The following is a 19,694-nucleotide window of genomic DNA, read 5'->3' as shown; positions in this document are numbered from 1 at the left end:
TGCTAAATTTTTAGCAGACGATGTAAGCATTATCTGAGGTTAATAAAGCTAGTCATGAAAGCCTTTCCGTCAAAAAAAGGGGCGGAGACATGCCCAGCCTGCCCGGGCGGCTGCCTGGGGCGTGAGGGCTGGCTGCTTTGTTGATTGCAGCATTCACCGTGGCTACAGTGCTACACTACGCTACAGTAGACGAAGGTTACCTGGGACGTGGCCAATTCCTAGCGCCGCTACTGGCCCAGTGGAATGGTATCCCACATAAAGCACCAGCCTTTAGAGGGCAGACACCTAGTAGTATTGTAGTAGTACCACACGCCAAAACATCCACTCGCTTCCGCCGTAATTCCAGCATCGATCGGCGGCGGCCTCAGCAGGCCATCCCCTCAATATCCAGACGCGCCACTCTCGCCCGGCCCCGAGATGCCGAGTCCTTCCTCCACCTACCGCCCTGCCACCACTGGCTATGGGCAACGGCTGCACCACCCACGGTCCGTCTGAGGCTCTAACCTCTGTTGACCCAGCAGACCGCCATGGCCTCTATCCTCGATGCAGCTAGTGGCAAAGCCTCCTTAGCTCTCGCCCACAAGGTACTCTTTCTCGCGACTCCACTGGCTGGCTAGTGGGCACAGAGAGGCAGGGCAAAATTTTCTTTCAAGTTATTTTTGTATGTATGGAAGTTAGGAAAGCAGAAAGGATCTGTTATGCGGATGCACGGCATACCTCTAGAATATAGTCCCTGACTTTGATGATGTTGATAATCCCTTACTCTGATGTAAAACTACAATGTATAGTGTAAATCAAAGTTTTAAATAGCCGGCTATAGCCTCATTATAGCGGTTTGAGCAGTGTGTCGCTAAAAGATCAGCTATAAGATTCATGTACAATTGTGCGATAAGGTTATGTAATAGCCAGCTATAGCTATCTGATTTGGAGGACCGCTGCTATCTGCATAGCCTGTTGGGGAACGTTGCAGAAAATAAAAAATTTCTACGCTTCACCAAGATCAATCTATGAGTTCATCTAGCAACGAGAGAGAGGAGTGCATCTACATACCCTTGTAGATCGCGAGCGGAAGCGTTCAAGAGAATGGGGTTGAGGGATTCGTACTCGTCGTGATCCAAATCACCGATGATCCTAGTGCTGAACGGACAGCACCTCCTCATTCAACACACGTACGGTTGGAAAGACGTCTCCTCCTTCTTGATCCAGCAAGGGGCAATGACAGGTTGATGAAGATCCAGCAGCACGACGGCGTGGTGGTGGATGCAGCAGCGATCTCGGCAGGACTTCGCCAAGCTCTACGAGAGGGAGAGGGAGGCGTCAAGAGAATGGGTGCAGCTGCCCGCCCTTCCCCCTCTTTATATAGAGCCCCTAGGGGGCGGCCCTAGGAGATGCAATCTCCAGGGGGGCGGCGGCCAAGGGGGGTGGCTTGCCCCCCAAGCCAAGTGGAGGCGCCCCCCACCCCTAGGGTTTCTAACCCTAGGCGCAGGGGGAGCCCAAGGGGGGGCGCACCAGCCCACCAGGGGCTGGTTCCCCTCCCACTTCAGACCATCGGGCCCTCCGGGATAGGTGGCCCCACCCGGTGGACCCCCCGGGACCCTTCCTGTGGTCCCGGTACAATACCGATGACCCGCGAAACTTTCCCGATGGCCGAAACTTGACTTCCTATATATAATTATTTACCTCCGGACCATTCCGGAACTCCTCGTGACGTCCGGGATCTCATCGGGACTCCGAACAACTTTCGGGTTACTGCATACTCATATCTCTACAACCCTAGCGTCACCGAACCTTAAGTGTGTAGACCCTACGGGTTCGGAAAACACGCAGACATGACCGAGATGACTCTCCGGTCAATAACTAACAGCGGGATCTGGATACCCATGTTGGCTCCCACATGCTCCTCGATGATCTCATCGGATGAACCACGATGTCAAGGATTCAAGCAACCCTGTATACAATTCCCTTTGTCAATCGGTACGTTACTTGCCCGCGATTCGATCGTCGGTATCCCAATACCTCATTTAATCTCGTTACCGGCAAGTCATTTTACTCGTACCGTAATGCATGATCCCGTGACCAGACACTTGGTCACATTGAGCTCATTATGATGATGCATTACCGAGTGGGCCCAGAGATACCTCTCCGTCATGCGGAGTGACAAATCCCAGTCTCGATTCGTGCCAACCCAACAGACATTTTTGGAGATACCCGTAGTGCATCTTTATAGTGACCCAGTTAAGTTGTGACGTTTCGCACACCCAAAGCACTCCTACGGTATCCGGGAGTTGCACAATCTCATGGTCTAAGGAAATGATACTTGACATTTGGAAAAGCTCTAGCAAAACGAACTACACGATCTTTGAGCTATACTTAGGATTGGGTCTTGTCCATCACATCATTCTCCTAATGATGTGATCCCGTTATCAATGACATCCAATGTCCATAGTCAGGAAACCATGACTATCTATTGATCAATGAGCTAGTCAACTAGAAGCTCACTAGGGACATGTTGTGGTCTATGTATTCACACGTGTATTACAATTTCCAGATAACACAATTATAGCATGAATAACAGACAATTATCATGAACAAACAAATATAATAATAACCATTTTATTATTGCCTCTAGGGCATATTTCCAACGGTCTCCCACTTGCACTAGAGTCAGTAGTCTAGTTACATTGTGATGAATCGAACACCCATAGAGTTCTGGTGTTGATCATGTTTTACTCTAGGTAGAGGTTTAGTTAACGGATCTGCTACATTCAGGTCCGTATGTACTTTACAAATATCTATGTCTCCATCTTAAACATTTTCACGAATGGGGTTGAAGCGACGCTTGATGTGCCTGGTCTTCTTGTGAAACTTGGGCTCCTTGGCAAGTGCAATAGCTCCAGTGTTGTCACAGAAGAGTGTGATCAGCCCCGACGCATTGGGTATGACTTCTAGGTCGGTGATGAACTCCTTCACCCAGATTGCTCCATGCGTTGCCTCCGAGGCTGCCATGTACTCTGCTTCACATGTAGATCCCGCCATGATGCTTTGTTGCAACCGCACCAGCTTACTGCCCCACCATTCAAAATATACACGTATCTGGCTTGTGACTTAGAGTCATCCAGATCTGTGTCGAAGCTAGCATCGACGTAACCCTTTACGACGAGCTCTTTGTCACCTCAAAAAACGAGAAACATATCCTTAGTCCTTTTCAGGTACTTCAGGATATTCTTGACCGCTGTCCAGTGTTCCTTGCCGGGATTACTTTGGTACTTTCCTACCAAACTTACGGCAAGGCTTACATCAGGTCTGGTACACAGCATGGCATACATAATAGACCCTATAGCTGACGCATAGGGGATGACACTCATCTCTTCTATATCTTCTGCCGTGGTCGGGCATTGAGCCGAGCTCAATCTCACACCTTGCAATACAGGCAAGAACCCTTTCTTGGACTGATCCATATTGAACTTCTTCAATATCTTATCAAGGTATGTGCTTTGTGAAAGACCTATGAGGCGTCTCGATCTATCCCTATAGATCTTGATGCCTAATATGTAAGCAGCTTCTCGAAGGTCCTTCATTGAAAAACACTTATTCAAGTAGGCCTTAATGCTGTCCAAAAGTTCTATGTCATTTCCCATCAAAAGTATGTCATCTACATATAATATGAGAAATGCTACAGAGCTCCCACTCACTTTCTTGTAAACGCAGGCTTCTCCATAAGTCTGCATAAACCCAAACGCTTTGATCATCTCATCAAAGCGAATGTTCCAACTCCGAGATGCTTGCACCAGCCCATAAATGGATTGCTGCAGTTTGCATACCTTGTTAGCATTCTTAGGGTCGACAAAACCTTCCGGTTGCATCATATATAGTTCTTCCTTAAGATGGCCGTTAAGGAATGTCGTTTTGACGTCCATTTGCCATATCTCATAATCATAGTATGCGGCAATTGCTAACATGATTCGGACGGACTTTAGCTTCGCTACAAGAGAGAATGTCTCATCGTAGTCAACCCCTTGAACTTGTCGATAACCCTTAGTGACAAGTCGAGCTTTATATATGGTAACATTACCATCCGCGTCTGTCTTCTTCTTAAAGATCCATTTGTTTTCTATCGCTCGTCGATCATCGGGCAAGACTGTCAAAGTCCATACTTCATTTTCATACATGGATCCTATCTCAGATTGCATGGCTTCAAGCCATTTGTTGGAATCTGGGCTCGCCATCGCTTCTTCGTAGTTTGAAGGTTCACCGTTGTCTAACAACATGATTTCCAGGACAGGGTTGCCATACCACTCTGGTGTGGAACGTGTCCTTGTGGACCTACGAAGTTCAGTAGTAACTTGATCTGAAGTACCTTGATCATCATCATTAACTTCCTCTTCAGTTGGTGTTGGCACCACAGGAACATCTTCCTGAGCTGCGCTACTTACTGGTTCAACAGGTAGTACTTCATCAAGTTCCACTTTCCTCCCACTTACTTCTCTCGAGAGAAACTCTTTCTCCAGAAAGGACCCGTTCTTGGCAACAAACATCTTGCCTTCAGATCTAAGGTAGAAGGTATGCCCAATGGTTTCCTTAGGGTATCCTATGAAGACGCATTATTCCGACTTGGGTTCAAGCTTTTCAGGTTGAAGTTTCTTGACATAAGCATCGCATCCCCAAACATTTAGAAACGACAGCTTAGGTTTCTTCCCAAATCACAATTTATATGGTGTCGTCTCAACGGATTTAAACGGTGCCCTATTTAAAGTGAATGTAGCTGTCTCTAGAGCGTATCCCCAAAAAGATAGCGGTAAATCGGTAAGAGACATCATAGATCACACCATATCCAATAAAGTGCGATTACGATGTTCGGACACACCGTTACGCTGAGGTGTTCTAGGCGCGTGAGTTCTGAAACGATTCCACATTTCCTTAAGTGTGTACCAAATTCGTGACTTAAATATTCTCCCCCATGATCTGATCGTAAGAACTTTATCTTTCGGTCACGTTGATTCTCTACCTCATTCTGAAATTCTTTAAACTTTTCAAAGGTCTCAGACTTGTGTTTCATCAAGTAGACATACCCATATCTACTTAAGTCATCAGTGAGAGTGAGAACATAACGATATCCTTCGCGAGCCTCACGCTCATTGGACCGCACATATCAGTATGTATGATTTCCAATAAGTTGGTTGCTCGCTCCATTGTTCCAGAGAACGGAGTCTTGGTCATTTTGCCCATGAGGCATGGTTCACATGTGTCAAATGATTCTTAATCGAGAGACTCTAAAAGTCCATCAGCATGGAGCTTCTTCATGCGCTTGACACCAATGTGACCAAGGCGGCAGTGCCACAAGTATGTGGGACTATCCTTATCAACTTTACATCTTTTGGTATTCACACTATGAATATGTGTAACATCACGTTCGAGATTCATTAAGAATAAACCATTGACCACCCGGGCATGACCATAAAACATATCTCTCATATAAATAGAACAACCATTATTCTCGGATTTAAATGAGAAGCCATCTCGTATTAAACGAGGTCCAGATAATTTGTTCATGCTCAAAGCTGGCACTAAATAACAATTATTGAGGTTTAAAACTAATCCCGTAGGTAAATGTAGAGGTAGCGTGCCGACGGCGATCACATTGACCTTGGAACCATTCCCGACGCGCATCGTCACCTCGTCCTTCGCCAGTCTCCGCTTATTCCGCAGCTCCTGCTTTGAGTTACAAATATGAGCAACCGCATCGGTATCAAATACCCAGGAGCTACTACGAGTACTGATAAGGTACACATCAATTACATGTATATCACATATACCTTTGGTGTTTCCGGCCTTCTTGTCCGCTAAGTATTTGGGGCAATTCCGCTTCCAGTGTCCGCTTCCCTTGCAATAAAAGCACTCAGTCTCAGGCATGGGTCCATTCTTCGGCTTCCTCCCGGCAACTGGCTTACCGGGCGCGGCAACTCCCTTGCCGTCCTTCTTGAAGTATTTCTTGCCCTTGCCTTTCTTGAACTTAGTGGTTTTATTCACCATCAACACTTGATGTTCCTTTTTGATCTCTACCTCTGCTGATTTCAGCATTGAATATACTTCAGGAATGGTCTTTTCCATCCCCTACATATTGAAGTTCATCACAAAGCTCTTGTAGCTCGGTGGAAGCGACTGAAGGATTCTGTCAATAACCGCGTCATCCGGGAGATTAACTCCCAGCTGAGTCAAGCGGTTGTGCAACCCAGACATTTTGAGTATGTGCTCACTGACAGAACTATTTTCGTCCATCTTACAACTGAAGAACTTGTCGGAGACTTCATATCTCTCGACCCGGGCATGATCTTGGAAAACCATTTTCAGCTCTTCGAACATCTCATATGCTCCGTGTTGCTCAAAACGCTTTTGGAGCCCCGGTTCTAAGCTGTAAAGCATGCCGCACTGAACGAGGGAGTAATCATCAGCACGAGACTGCCAAGCGTTCATAACGTCTTGGTTCTCTGGGATGGGTGCTTCACCTAGCGGTGCTTCTAAGACATAATCTTTCTTTGCAGCTATGAGGATGATCCTCAGGTTCCGGACCCAGTCTGTATAGTTGCTGCCACCATCTTTCAGCTTGGTTTTCTCTAGGAACGCGTTGAAGTTGAGGTTGACATGAGCGTTGGCCATTTGATCTACAAGACATTTTTGTAAAGTTTTTAGACTAAGTTCATGATAATTAAGTTCGTCTAATCAAATTTTTCAATGAACTCCTACTCAGATTAGACATCCCTCTAGTCATCTAAGTGACACATGATCCGAGTCGACTAGGTTGTGTCCGATCATCACGTGAGACGGACTAGTCATCATAGGTGAACATCTCCATGTTGATCGTATCTTCCATACGACTCATGTTCGACCTTTCGATCTCTTGTGTTCCGAGGCCATGTCTGTACATGCTAGGCTCGTCAAGTTAACCTAAGTGTTTATGCATGTGTAAATTTGTCTTACACCCGTTGTATGTGAACGTTAGAATCTATCACACCCGATCATCACGTGGTGCTTCGAAACAACGAACTTTCGCAACGGCGCACAGTTAGGGGGAACACTTTCTTGAAACTATTTTGAGGGATCATATTACTTACTACCGTCGTTCTAAGTAAACAAGATGCAAAAAACATGATAAACATCACATGCAATCAAATAGTGACATGATATGGCCAATATCATATAGCTCCTTTGATCTTCATCTTCGGGGTGCCATGATCATCTTTGTCACCGACATGACACCATGATCTCCATCATCATGATCTCCATCATCGTGTCTCCATGAAGTTGCTCGCCAACTATTACTTCTACTACTATGGCTAACAGTTTAGCAATAAAGTAAAGTAATTACATGGCGTTTAATCATTGACACGCAGGTCACACAATAATTAAGACAACTCCTATGGCTCCTGCCGGTTGTCATACTCATCGACATGCAAGTCGTGATTCCTATTACAAGAACATGATCTCATACATCACATATATATCATTCATCACAACTTTTGGCCATATCACATCACAAAGCATATGCTGCAAAAACAAGTTAGACGTCCTCTAATTGTTGTTGCATGTTTTACGTGGCTGCAATAGGGTTCTAGCAAGAACGTTTTCTTACCTACGTAAAAGCCACAACGTGATACGCCAACTTCTATTTACCCTTCATAAGGACCCTTTTCATTAAATCCGCTCCAACTAAAGTGGGAGAGACAGACACCCGCTAGCCACCTTATGCAACTAGTGCATGTCAGTCGCTGGAACCTGTCTCACGTAAGCGTACGTGTAAGGTCGGTCCGGGCCGCTTCATCCCACAATGCCGCCGAAGCAAAATAATACTAGTAGTGGCAAGAAAGTTGACAACATCTACGCCCACAACAAATTTGTGCTCTACTCGTGCAAAGAGAACTACGCATAGACCTAGCTCATGATGCCACTGTTGGGGAACATTGCAGAAAATAAAAAAATTCTACGCTTCACCAAGATCAATCTATGAGTTCATCTAGCAACGAGAGAGAGGAGTGCATCTACATACCCTTGTAGATCGCGAGCGGAAGCGTTCAAGAGAACGGGGTTGAGGGAGTCGTACTCATCGTGATCCAAATCACCGATGATCCTAGTGCTGAACGGACAACACCTCCGCGTTCAACACACGTACGGTTGGGAAGACGTCTCCTCCTTGATCCAGCAAGGGGGAAGGAGAGGTTGATGAATATCCAGTAGCACGACGGCGTGGTGGTGGATGCAGCAGCGATCTCGGCAGGGCTTCGCCAAGCTCTACGAGTGGGAGAGGTGTAGCAGAGGGAGAGGGAGGCGCCAAGAGCATGGGTGCGGCTGCCCTCCCTCCCCCCCTCTTTATATAGGGCCCCTAGGGGGGGCGTAGGCCCTAGGAGATGCAATCTCCAAGGAGGGCGGCGGCCAAGGGGGGTGGCTTGCCCCCCAAGCCAAGTGGAGGCGCCCCCACCCCTAGGGTTTCCAACCCTAGGTGCAGGGGGGCCCAAGGGGGGCGCACCAGCCCACCAGGGGCTGGTTCCCCTCCCACTTCAGCCCATGAGGTCCTCCGGGATAGGTGGCCCCACCCGGTGGACCCCCAGGACCCTTCCGGTGGTCCCGGTACAATACCGGTGACCCCCGAAACTTTCCCGATGGCCAAAACTTGACTTCCTATATATAAATCTTTACCTCCGGACCATTCCGGAACTCCTCGTGACGTACGAGATCTCATCCAGGACTCCGAAAAACTTTCGGGTTACAGCATACTCATATCTCTACAACCCTAGCGTCACCGAACCTTAAGTGTGTAGACCCTACGGGTTCGGGAGACACGCAGACATGACCGAGACGACTCTCCGGTCAATAACCAACAGCGGGATGGATACCCATGTTGGCTCCCATATGCTCCTCGATGATCTCATCGGATGAACCACGATGTCAAGGATTCAAGCAACCCTGTATACAATTCCCATTGTCAATCGGTACGTTACTTGCCCGAGATTCGATCGTCGGTATCCCAATACCTCGTTTAATCTCGTTACCGGCAAGTCACTTTACTTGTACCGTAATGCATGATCCCGTGACCAGACACTTGGTCACATTGAGCTCATTATGATGATGCATTACCGAGTGGGCCCAGAGATACCTCTCCGTCATACGGAGTGACAAATCCCAGTCTCGATTCGTGCCAACCCAACAAACACTTTCGGAGATACCCGTAGTGCACCTTTATAGTGACCCAGTTACGTTGTGACATTGGCACACCCAAAGCACTCCTACGGTATCCGGGAGTTGCACAATCTCATGGTCTAAGGAAATGATACTTGACATTTGGAAAAGCTCTAGAAAAACGAACTACACGATCTTTGAGCTATGCTTATGATTGGGTCTTGTCCATCACATCAATCTCCTAATGATGTGATCCCGTTATCAATGACATCCAATGTCATAGTCAGGAAACCATGACTATCTATTGATCAACGAGCTAGTCAACTAGAGGCCCACTAGGGACATGTTGTGGTCTACGTATTCACATGTGTATTACGATTTCCGGATAACACAATTATAGCATGAATAACAGACAATTATCATGAACAAAGAAATATAATAATAACCATTTTATTATTGCCTCTAGGGCATATTTCCAACATAGCCCGCTATTTAAAACAATTGTGTCAATACTTAAATGAACAATGCAACAATATGCCTATTTGCTTGCTTAATTGTTCCAAGATCATGCTATTTCCTTGGCTAATTCTCTATGATTTTGGCAGCCGAGGACCTGATCAAGAATTGGCAAGTGCAAGCCATCATATGGGGCCCTGCGACACTAACCAAAGCAGATCATGCCACACACTTGGGCCGTCGCCGCAATGAAGTCCCGGTTCTCCCCTTCCCCAACATTTCTCCAACATCGTGTGCCTTCTGGCTGGAAGATCCCGTAACAGTTCCTGGGGGCTATGCCAAGTTTGGCTTTACACTTGGAAATGATAGTATAACCTTTCCTAATCCAGAAACCGATAGAAGATACAGAAGAAAACTAGGTGCAAGCAATAGTTGCGGAGGTAAGGGGCTGAAGATTGCGGTGCCGCCGAAAAAAGGTTTTCAAGATTTTGTGAATGTTACTGATCCTAATTCCAAGAAACCACATGTCACGGGCTACGTCATTGATATTTTCGAGGCTGCTATGAGGAATTTACGTCCTCTCCCATGCTATGAATATTTTGTCTTCAATGGTACTTATGATGAGCTAGTTAGCAGCGTGTCTTTGGGGGTAGGACTTACTCTGACCCACTTGCATCTCATTTTTCACATATATTGATTTATTACCTAAATACCTTTTAATCTCTGCTAAATTTCTGGTGGATAAACAGGTCTATGATGGTGCAGTAGGCGATGTGACCATAACGGCTGAATGAGTCACCACCACAGACTTTACAATGCCATACACACAGTCTGGTGTGTCTATGCTTGTGCTTGCCGTGGATGAACCCTATAGAATCAGTTGGACATTTGTAAAGCCACTAAATTGGGGGCTTTGGCTTGCAAGCATGGTCTTTTTCCTCTATACTGGCTTTGTCGTGTGGATGATTGAACTACCCAGAAATCAAGAGTACCAAGGATCAAGTTTGAGACAGTGTAGCACAGCCCTCTACTTCGTTTTCTCCACTTTGACATTTTCTCATGGTCAGCACTTCAAGCTTAAACTTACTGGCAATATTTGATGCATTATAGTGAGTATTTTAATTGACCACAATTATAAGATCAAAATATGTTGGTTATTTCATGCGCAGGTCATACTATTAGAAGCCCCTTGTCAAAAATTGTTGTGGTGATATGGTGTTTTGTGGTGCTGGTTCTTGTCCAGAGCTACACTGCAAACTTGTCATCCATTCTAACTACGAAGAGGCTCCGTCCTTCGGTGATAGATTTTGAGACGCTCCAGAAGAGTGGTGACTTTGTAGGATACCAAGATGAATCATTTGTGCGGTCCTTCTTGATTAATCATACCATCAATGAAAACAGGTTAAGGAACTACACGACGAAAGAACAATATGCTGAAGCTTTGACGAAGGGATCGAAGAATGGAGGGGTATCAGCTATCATTGATGAGATCCCCTATTTAACTTCTTTCCTCTCTGAGAGTCAGTACAAAAATGATTTTAGGATGCTCGAGTGCATATACAAGACTCCTGGATTTGGTTTTGTAAGCTACTCAACCTAATGCCTTGTATATTCCTGATTTGTTCTTGCAGCGCTATGATGCAATCTGGATACAATTAAGTTGCTGACATCATATTCTTATGTTCAGGCGTTTCGTCTAGATTCTGCGCTAGTGCATAATCTTTCGACTGCCATCCTGGACCTAGTAGGAGGGGATGAGGGCTCACAAATCGAAATGAAATGGTTCGGACAAGCTTCACCTCTGATGGGTGCAAGCATGGTCCCTAACATGGACTTCGCCCCTCTCACTCTCCAAAGTTTCTCTGGTCTCTTTGTCATCACGGGATCCATTTCAACTCTCATGTTGTTGATAAGCATTATGAGGTTGATTTATGCCAAATGCACTGAGTTGAGAAAGGCTGATGTGGAAAGTGCCAGCTACAGTGGCACCCGTCTGTTGCAGAATGGCATAGGGGGCAACCCCGACCCTGATCAACAGCCCTCCCATGAAGATGGCAATAATAATTCTGGGGGTGTCCATATGAGCGGCCAAAACGCTGAGGACGCAGAGCCTGATCCAGTGCAGCAGAATGGCATGCATGGTGGCTCTGTCCCTGCTGGGCACATTCAGATTGAGATGCGCAATTTCTAAGGTGAAGGGAAGTGCCAGATGCTCATGAGTACTTCCCTCGTCATTGAAGTGATGTTGCATTCCATACCTTGGACCATATAGGACTGGTTTTATTCTCTCTTCGGCACTCTCTTGGAAAGAAGAGGTAGATGTTCAGTGTGCATATTCTCTTTAGACCGATACTTATGTTTTCAAAGTAATACCGATGTACTAGAAGTTCTGTAATTTCATTTGTAAATAGGTGATTTAGACAGGTATAGCCCCCAACATTTGTAAATAACAATATAATGGTACTATTTGCATTTTACAAACCTGAATGTTCGAAGTTGGAGAAGTTCATGCTTTCTAGAATGTAGCCTATAATCTGAACGGAGGCAGTATTACATATGTAGTGTACTACCTCCGTCCTGGTTCATTGTTCCCCTTCGTATTTTGTGCTAAATCTTGATCTTAAATTTAATTAATAAAATGTTAGTGTTTGTCATAAAAAATAATATCATTAGAAACTATATTTATACACGAATCCAAATGTATAATTTTTATGACATGTATTAATATTTTGTTAGTTAAATATCTGATAAAAATTTTACACAAAATACGAAGGGGGCCGATAAATCAGGATGGAGGTAGTATGACTTTAGGCCAACTCCACCGCGCGACCCCATCCTGTCCGGCCCCGTCCGTTTGGGGTAAAACGGACAAACCGGGCGGCCCAACGCGCGGGAGCAAACGAACTTTTGTCCGTTTTGTGTCCGCTTTCGACCCATTCGTGGCCCAAGTTTGCGTCGCTTTTGGGGTCAAACGGACACCACACGGACGCGCCGGCCGTCTGCGCGTGTCCTCCCCTGGCCCGCCCGTCGGTGGCACGGGACAGGCCTTTTTCTATCCGCTCCCCTCCCTCCCTCCGGCCGCACCCCACTCCACACTTCCCCACTCTTCCCCTCGCCGCCGCTGCCATTGCAGCCGTGCAGCTCGGACGCGCGCTCGCCCAGCCCCTTTCCCTCGGCGCCGCCAAGCTACCCAACCACGGCCACCTGGTTTGCGCACCTGTCGGCCGGATTTGGGGCGGATCCGGTCGGTCTTGAGCTCGCCCGGCTGGCGGAGGCCGGGCCACGCCATGGACTGGCCGGGCACCTCGCCGGAAGGCCCTGGCAGGGCCACAAGGCCACATACAGGCAGTGGCTCTTCTGTAGCCGCTCGGATCTGGAACATCGGTGGTCCGCCGGTAGATACACGAATGGCGGCCGGCCGGGCTCGGTGCTTTCCCAAAAGCTCGTCGGCGCACCGTTGCCCCTCATTAAGTGCGACCACTGTCCAAGGATGGTCGTGCGCCATGTGTCTACAACGCCGGAACATCCCGGATGGGTGTTCATCAAGTGCTTAAACGATGGGGTATGTGCTCTTTTTAGCTTCGGTTTGTGCTCTCGGATTAGACTAGTTGTGCTAACTTTAAATTTTATTGTGTAGAATGGATGCAAGTTTTGGTATTGGAAAGAAGAGTACATCGATATATTGATAGAGCGAAATTTAGTACATGTTCGTGCACTTTTAGCTAGCATATAGGCTGTAGATGAGACAAGTGCACTTGTTGCTAGATTAGAGGCTAGGCACGATACTAGGTGTGAGGAAGCAACATCGACTTCTGGCTTGAAGAAGAAAGGAGGGTGCAACGTCGAGCCTCCTCCACGGATCAACAATGAGTGCATCGAGAAGGCCCTAACCCAATTCAAGGGAGCAGTTATGAAATTTGGGTATCTTCTTAAATGTATTCTTGTGGTTCTTGTTTTCTTTGGCCTTGCTTTACTAGTCAAAATGTGATGATGTATTGTCATGTACCAAAAATGAATGATGAAAATAAGTTAAGGACTTGCAAAGAAATGTGTACGCGGATAAGATGCGGTCGGGATGCGTCCGCGCGTAGGGCGCACGGTCACCGCATCCCAGGACAGGCCCGGACACGACCCCATTGACCTACCCAAACGGACAGAATCCAAACAAAACGGACGTCCATTTGGGATCGCGCGGTGGAGTTGGCCTTACATGTGTGCTTTAGCCTACCAGGAGAATGGTAAGAATGAGTATGGCCAAGTGCCCGCAGAGCACTTGTAGATTGACAGGGCCACTGAGATGAATCTGCTAGGGAGCAGGGAGGCTTATGTTGCCATGCTTGTGTTGTCTTCTCGAAGCAGCGCTGTACTGGTTCTCCAGCTCCTTAATAGACAGTTGATGGTTCAGACAAAACATAATCTCCAACATACATGGTCTTGATGAAGAAAATCTCAACTTTCAGATGAACATATCAGTACTGGATTTGTGGAGAGAAATTTATTAACGGCACACTGCTTTCATTTAACCAATGGTAATTGTATTTCTTTAATAAATCGATAATTGTCAAAGTTAGAGAACTATGAGTGCATAACAGCCTGACAGGAGAACGCTAAGTTTGGTTCTTTAATTAGCAGCATGGCTGCCTGGGAGCGGACGTCTGTATCTTGAAATACTAGCACCAATGCATCACCGTGATGTCACATTACCAGTTGTTAATTGTTACTACTACACAGTTTCAAGTTATCTTATCCCAGCTTAGTTGTCGAGTTGTTTATAGAAGTGAAAAGGCTTGTCTCACAGACAGGGACAGTTGCAATGAGATGAAGAGAGAACTGGCTAGCCAGGATTTACGCCAAGACCGTGCTTGCTTACGACTGACCAATACAGATAAAATGAATGTGTTGGCTGAAGATCAAAGACGGTATAGCTCAAGCGGCTCATTGGCTTGAATTTTTGTCAGGTTTTTACACAGACGAGGACTGCGCGTACTGCGGTCCAACTGAGCAAAACTGCTGTTACAGGTTGCGGCTGAAGTCTTTAGCAGAAGAAGAATCTGAGCACTCTTGGTTTCTAATTTGTATTCTCCTCTTCGAGCTACATTTGAATTAATAAAAGCATCCCCGCAAAAAAAAAAGAATTAATAAAAGCATGCTTTATATCGAAAAACACGGTTCATGGTCACAACTAAACGGATGGGTGGGGATCTTTTTTCTGATTCATTGATTTCCATGGAAAATATGGAGTACTGGAATACTCAGAATATTTTTCTGCGTGGGACTGAATCCTCCAGAAATTTGAAGAAGAATGACATAGGACTTAGATGTGCAATACTTATTGCACATCTAGATGTGCTTTAGCAAAACTGTTTTAAGAATTCATCTTCACTTCATTCAAGTATTTTGGGGCATTAGCTGAAGTTGGAATACTCTGTTTTCTGTAGTAAATAACTTTGCACGAATACTTTTATGTTCATTCAGGGTCAGGATTCGTGCTGCTGCACTAGGCCGTGCCCATGCCCTAATTGAATGTCAGCAATGGAGAAATCAGTCTGCGGGCTTGCTGAGGATCCTGGAGGGACTTTGATTTTGGTTGGCGTGATCTGCCGGTTGGTTATTTATTTTCTCAATGAAAGTGCTCTTTTTATCCCGGGTTCATGTACTCCTGCATGAACAGTAAAATCGAAAAAATTCAAACAAATATGAATATTGTTTGTGATGAACATTGATGAATGTTCTAACTGCATGCAAAATTTCAGGTCGAAATGACATTCGTGAAGGTCTGGGCAAAAATAACAAAATCGATGCTCCAAAATGCTTCCAACAACAGTCTTTTTCAACCATCGAATTTTTTTGCCCAGACCTCTACGAATGTCCTTTCAACCTGAAATTTTGCACGTAGTTAGAAAATTTATCAATGTTCATCACAAAAAAAACAGATTTTTTTCAATTTTTTTATTTTACTGTTCATGCGGGAGCATATGAGCTCGGCAGGGCCGGCCCTGTGTTTAGGGAGGCCCTAGGCGAACTCGACGACATGGGCCCCTATGTCCTAAGTCCTAAGACAATATATATGTATGCGTGTGTTATAAATATATATATAACTTATTAAAAGTAACTTCCAATCACACATTTTTAGTTTAAAATATGACTATAATAATTCAAAATGACGCCATCGAGAACAATAATAACCAAATTCGAACCGACTCCATAAAAAACAATGGTACTAAAAAGATCGCAAAATGAAACTAACATGATATGATTACCTCAAATAAGAACGAAATTAGACTGACTCCATCAACAACAATAATACTTCAGTGCTTTAAAAAAAGTTTCTTCGGGCATTTCTTGATGCGAAGTCATTAAGGACACAATCAAGATCAACATTGTCCAAGATATCCTTCTCAATGCAGCACATAGCCAGGCCATTCAATCTATCTTGCAACATAGTTGACCTCAAATAATTTTTCAGTAGTTTCAGTTTAGAGAATCTTCTTTCAGCTGAGGCTACAGATCAAAAGAGAATACAAAGAATTAGGAATTTATAGATCGGATGATTGGAACCCTAGACATGTTAGATAGAATGACAAAAAATTGATAGATTGGATTAGAATACGTATACTAAATAAAGAATAAATAAACTACTGAGATTGTCAAATTAAGGTTTGGGAATGGACAGGAACATGGATGCGTACTTCTTGACTTCCAGTCGGATGCGTACTTGTATAGGTATTGCCGTATTGCTGCGGTGCCGGATGCCGGATGACCGGGCTGCCGCCTGCCTGTCGGACTGCTTTGTGGCGGCGAGCCGGCGAGGCGAGGGTGACGCGGCAAGGGCCAAGCGCCGAGCGAGCGAGAAGGCCGACGAACGTACGAAGGAAACGTCGACTAGCGTGAGTCACGGCGCCGCTTCGCCTTCGCGTATCCATCAGCGATCGCTAGCTAGCTATATCTGGCCCGCCTAGCCCATTTATTTCTTTTTTTAATTCTTTTGTAATTTTTTACTTGCTTTTTGCTGGGCTACAGTATATGTATATACTCCATCATGCCCCCCCCCTCGCCTGGGCCCTGGGCCGTCGCCCCGTCGCCCATGCCCCAGGGCCGGCCCTGGAGCTCGGGATCAAATACTCCACGTCCTTTTCAGGAATAGCATACATCTTCGTCAGACCGGAACCATCGGCTGCAAACTTAAAAGGTTAGAACACCCAGATTAAATGGATCATCGAATACGACACATTTGACGTGAAAATTAAATAGTACCATTTGAGATATAACAGCCGTTGAAGAGAGTATTGACGTACTGAAAGTCAACCCATATGCCTGTTATGTCTATGTGCGGACTTTGTGATTCTAAATTCAATGTGTTTTTTCTTGATGTTATGTTAGGTCTGCGTGTTCACTATTGGACGACAAAGATGGGGACTTGGAGACGCCTTTTTAGGGAGACCGAGACCACTGATACGGTGGTTGGAGCGGCACGGAGGGTGCTGGCCTCACAGGAGAGAGCTCATGCACACTGGTGGAAAAAAGGCCTTTGGTCGCGGTTCGCAACTGCCATTAGTCGCGGTTGCGCAACCACGACCAAATAAGCGCGACTAAAGCCCCCCACCTTTAGTCGCGGCTGCTTAAGAACCGCGACTAACGGCCCGTCCACGTGGGCGCCAGGCGGCCGTCGGGGCGGAGGACCTTTAGTCGCGGTTCTTCTGGCCAACCGCGACTAAAGGCCGCCACAGGTTTAGGGTTTTAGCCCCCCCCCCCTAAACCTGTTTTCTGTTTAATTTGTATTGTTTTATTTCTTTTGTGCTTTATTTTAATTTTGAAGGAGTTTCATATATTCTACGGTACTACATACATGCATATGAATGTACAATTTCAAATAAATTTGAAATTAGAACCAAAAAGAATTCAAGAGGAATATACAATATATATTCAATATCATCGGATGACCATATACAATTTTGAACAAGTTTCCATACATGATTTAATGCATATAAAGTTCTACGTCCTCGTAATAGTGTTCTCCTTTAGGATGGAGGACTTTCCTGCTGAACCATCCAGCTAGTTCCTCTTGAAGTGGTCGGAAGCGAGCTTCTGGACTAAGCATCCACCGGAGGTTATTCCTCTGAGCATTGGTATCACTCGCAACCCGCTCAGAGGTGTATCTCCGGATCATCTCACAGACATAGTATCCACATAGATTGGTCTCCGGTGGCTGAATATCCCCAGCATTCTTAGCCTTTAACATTTTGAATTCTAGCTCTTTTTTGAATTCACCGACCTTTGTATCTACGAACCGTCTCCAAACCCTACGAGGCAAAGAAAATTAAATGAACAAGAGAGTTATTAATTAGTTACTTGATATTAGGAAATGAACGAAATAGGCCGATCGATATAGAGCGCAAATGAATGAAAATAATTACTTCTGCAGCATTCTTCTCATGCCGCCCCAAAGCTTTGGATCCATATTCACAGAGTCGTGGACGAGACATTCTGAGGTGTTAACTTTAATTACTAGCAGAATCCAGTGGAACCTGCGGACACGATACATGCACAGTACATCATGCATAACTCATCGATTAGCCGGCCACATACCATGCATGGAGTAAACAAAAGAGAATGTGCTCAAGACAGAAACACTCACTCAAAATGGTAAGGAAATAGAATATCACTTTTGAGTTCCTGCTTTGTAAGAAACTGCCACAGGTCTGCCTCCACGTCGGCGGGGTGACGCTCCAACACATGTCCATTAACGATGTGTGGGTCAATGAACCCAACATCATGGATGTTCCTTACTCTGCATTCCTTAATCTTCATTCTGCATGTATAATAGCGGACACAACAATATAGTTAGGACATATATATAGTGCAGGCAATATGAACGAGATGGGGTAGAAATTAATAAATCACTTACAGAACGTAGCAACTGATGATAGATTTATCGAGCTCGCGCAGATTGAAAAGCTGGAACAATTCACTCAGTTCAATTTGTACATAGTAATGTTTGAAGTAATGCTCATGTCTAACTTCCGCATAAATATATTCTTTGGCGTTTTTATTTTTTATGTAACCCTTGTACCATTTCAGCAGACCTTTCATTTGTGGAGGTAGATCCTTTTCCTGCGCAGGCTCGACGAGAGGCCCATTCTTGACATATGTAATTACTATCTCCTTCACTGGCGCCTCATCAAGGCCTAACAGTTCACGAAGAGTAATACCTAAGTTGGCCGCTTGTTCTCTGGCACTCGTTACAGTCAATCCCTGTGCTGCCGCAGCTTGTATGATCTCGGGGGCATCCGGACAGAAGGCTTCCACTATAAGCGGGGCAATCGATTGTTTACTTTGTTCCCCGAGCTGGGCAACTTGTTTCCCGCTTTTTTTACTTTCGGCCTTCTCCCGCTCTTTGTTCTCCTTGAACATGAGTGCCTGCCTGCGAAGTTCACGTGCATAGTCGTTAGGCAGATTCTTCGCGGCTTGGGACGGTGTGCTCAAAAATGACTTAGCCCACTTCTTTTGCTCATCAGAAAATACTGGCTTGGGCTCGGGCTCTCTTTTCTTCTTGCAGTCCGCCTTCCATTTCTCCAAATCAGCAGCCGCGGCCGCGTCGACTTCCTCGGCACTACGTTCCCAAAGCCTTGTGGGGAGAGGCTTCAGTGATGGCTCCGGTACCTTTGTGGTCTTAGGTACATAAGGGTCCGGGTTAATAATCCAGGACTGCTTCTGCTTCTTTGCCGGAGGTGGATTGGGGGGCGGCGTCTGATCACCCGCCGGACGAGGACTGGGGGGCGGCGGCTGATCACCCGCCGGACGTTGTGGACTGGGGGGCGGCGTCGGCTGACGTGACGGAGGTGTAGGTGAACCGCCACCACCACCACCACCACCACCACCGCCACCGCCACCACCACCACCGTAGGGGGGTGGACTTGTTGTCCTTGGCGCCTCGCCTGGAAACTTGATAAACTTCTTTTGCCATAGAATGAAATGGCGCTTGACATCTCCAAGTCTTTTCTCCCCTTCAGGTGTAGCAATGTCAATCTCCAGGTCCTCAAACCCTTGGACTATGTCCTCCACCGTGACAC

The 19,694-nt window shown here is 45.9% G+C and overlaps 1 pseudogene; it reads left to right on the top strand.

Annotated features, from left to right (window-relative positions):
- The window catches only part of LOC119338623, a 33,803-nt pseudogene extending 21,988 nt beyond the window's left edge, over nucleotides 1-11,815 (top strand).
- The last annotated feature ends 7,879 nt before the right edge of the window (nucleotides 11,816-19,694 follow it).

The sequence above is a fragment of the Triticum dicoccoides genome, chromosome 7B (genome assembly GCF_002162155.2).
Source record: "Triticum dicoccoides isolate Atlit2015 ecotype Zavitan chromosome 7B, WEW_v2.0, whole genome shotgun sequence".
Taxonomy (NCBI): domain Eukaryota; kingdom Viridiplantae; phylum Streptophyta; class Magnoliopsida; order Poales; family Poaceae; genus Triticum; species Triticum dicoccoides.
Note: the sequence above shows the minus strand (reverse complement) of the source record. Positions and strands in the feature narration are given on the sequence as shown.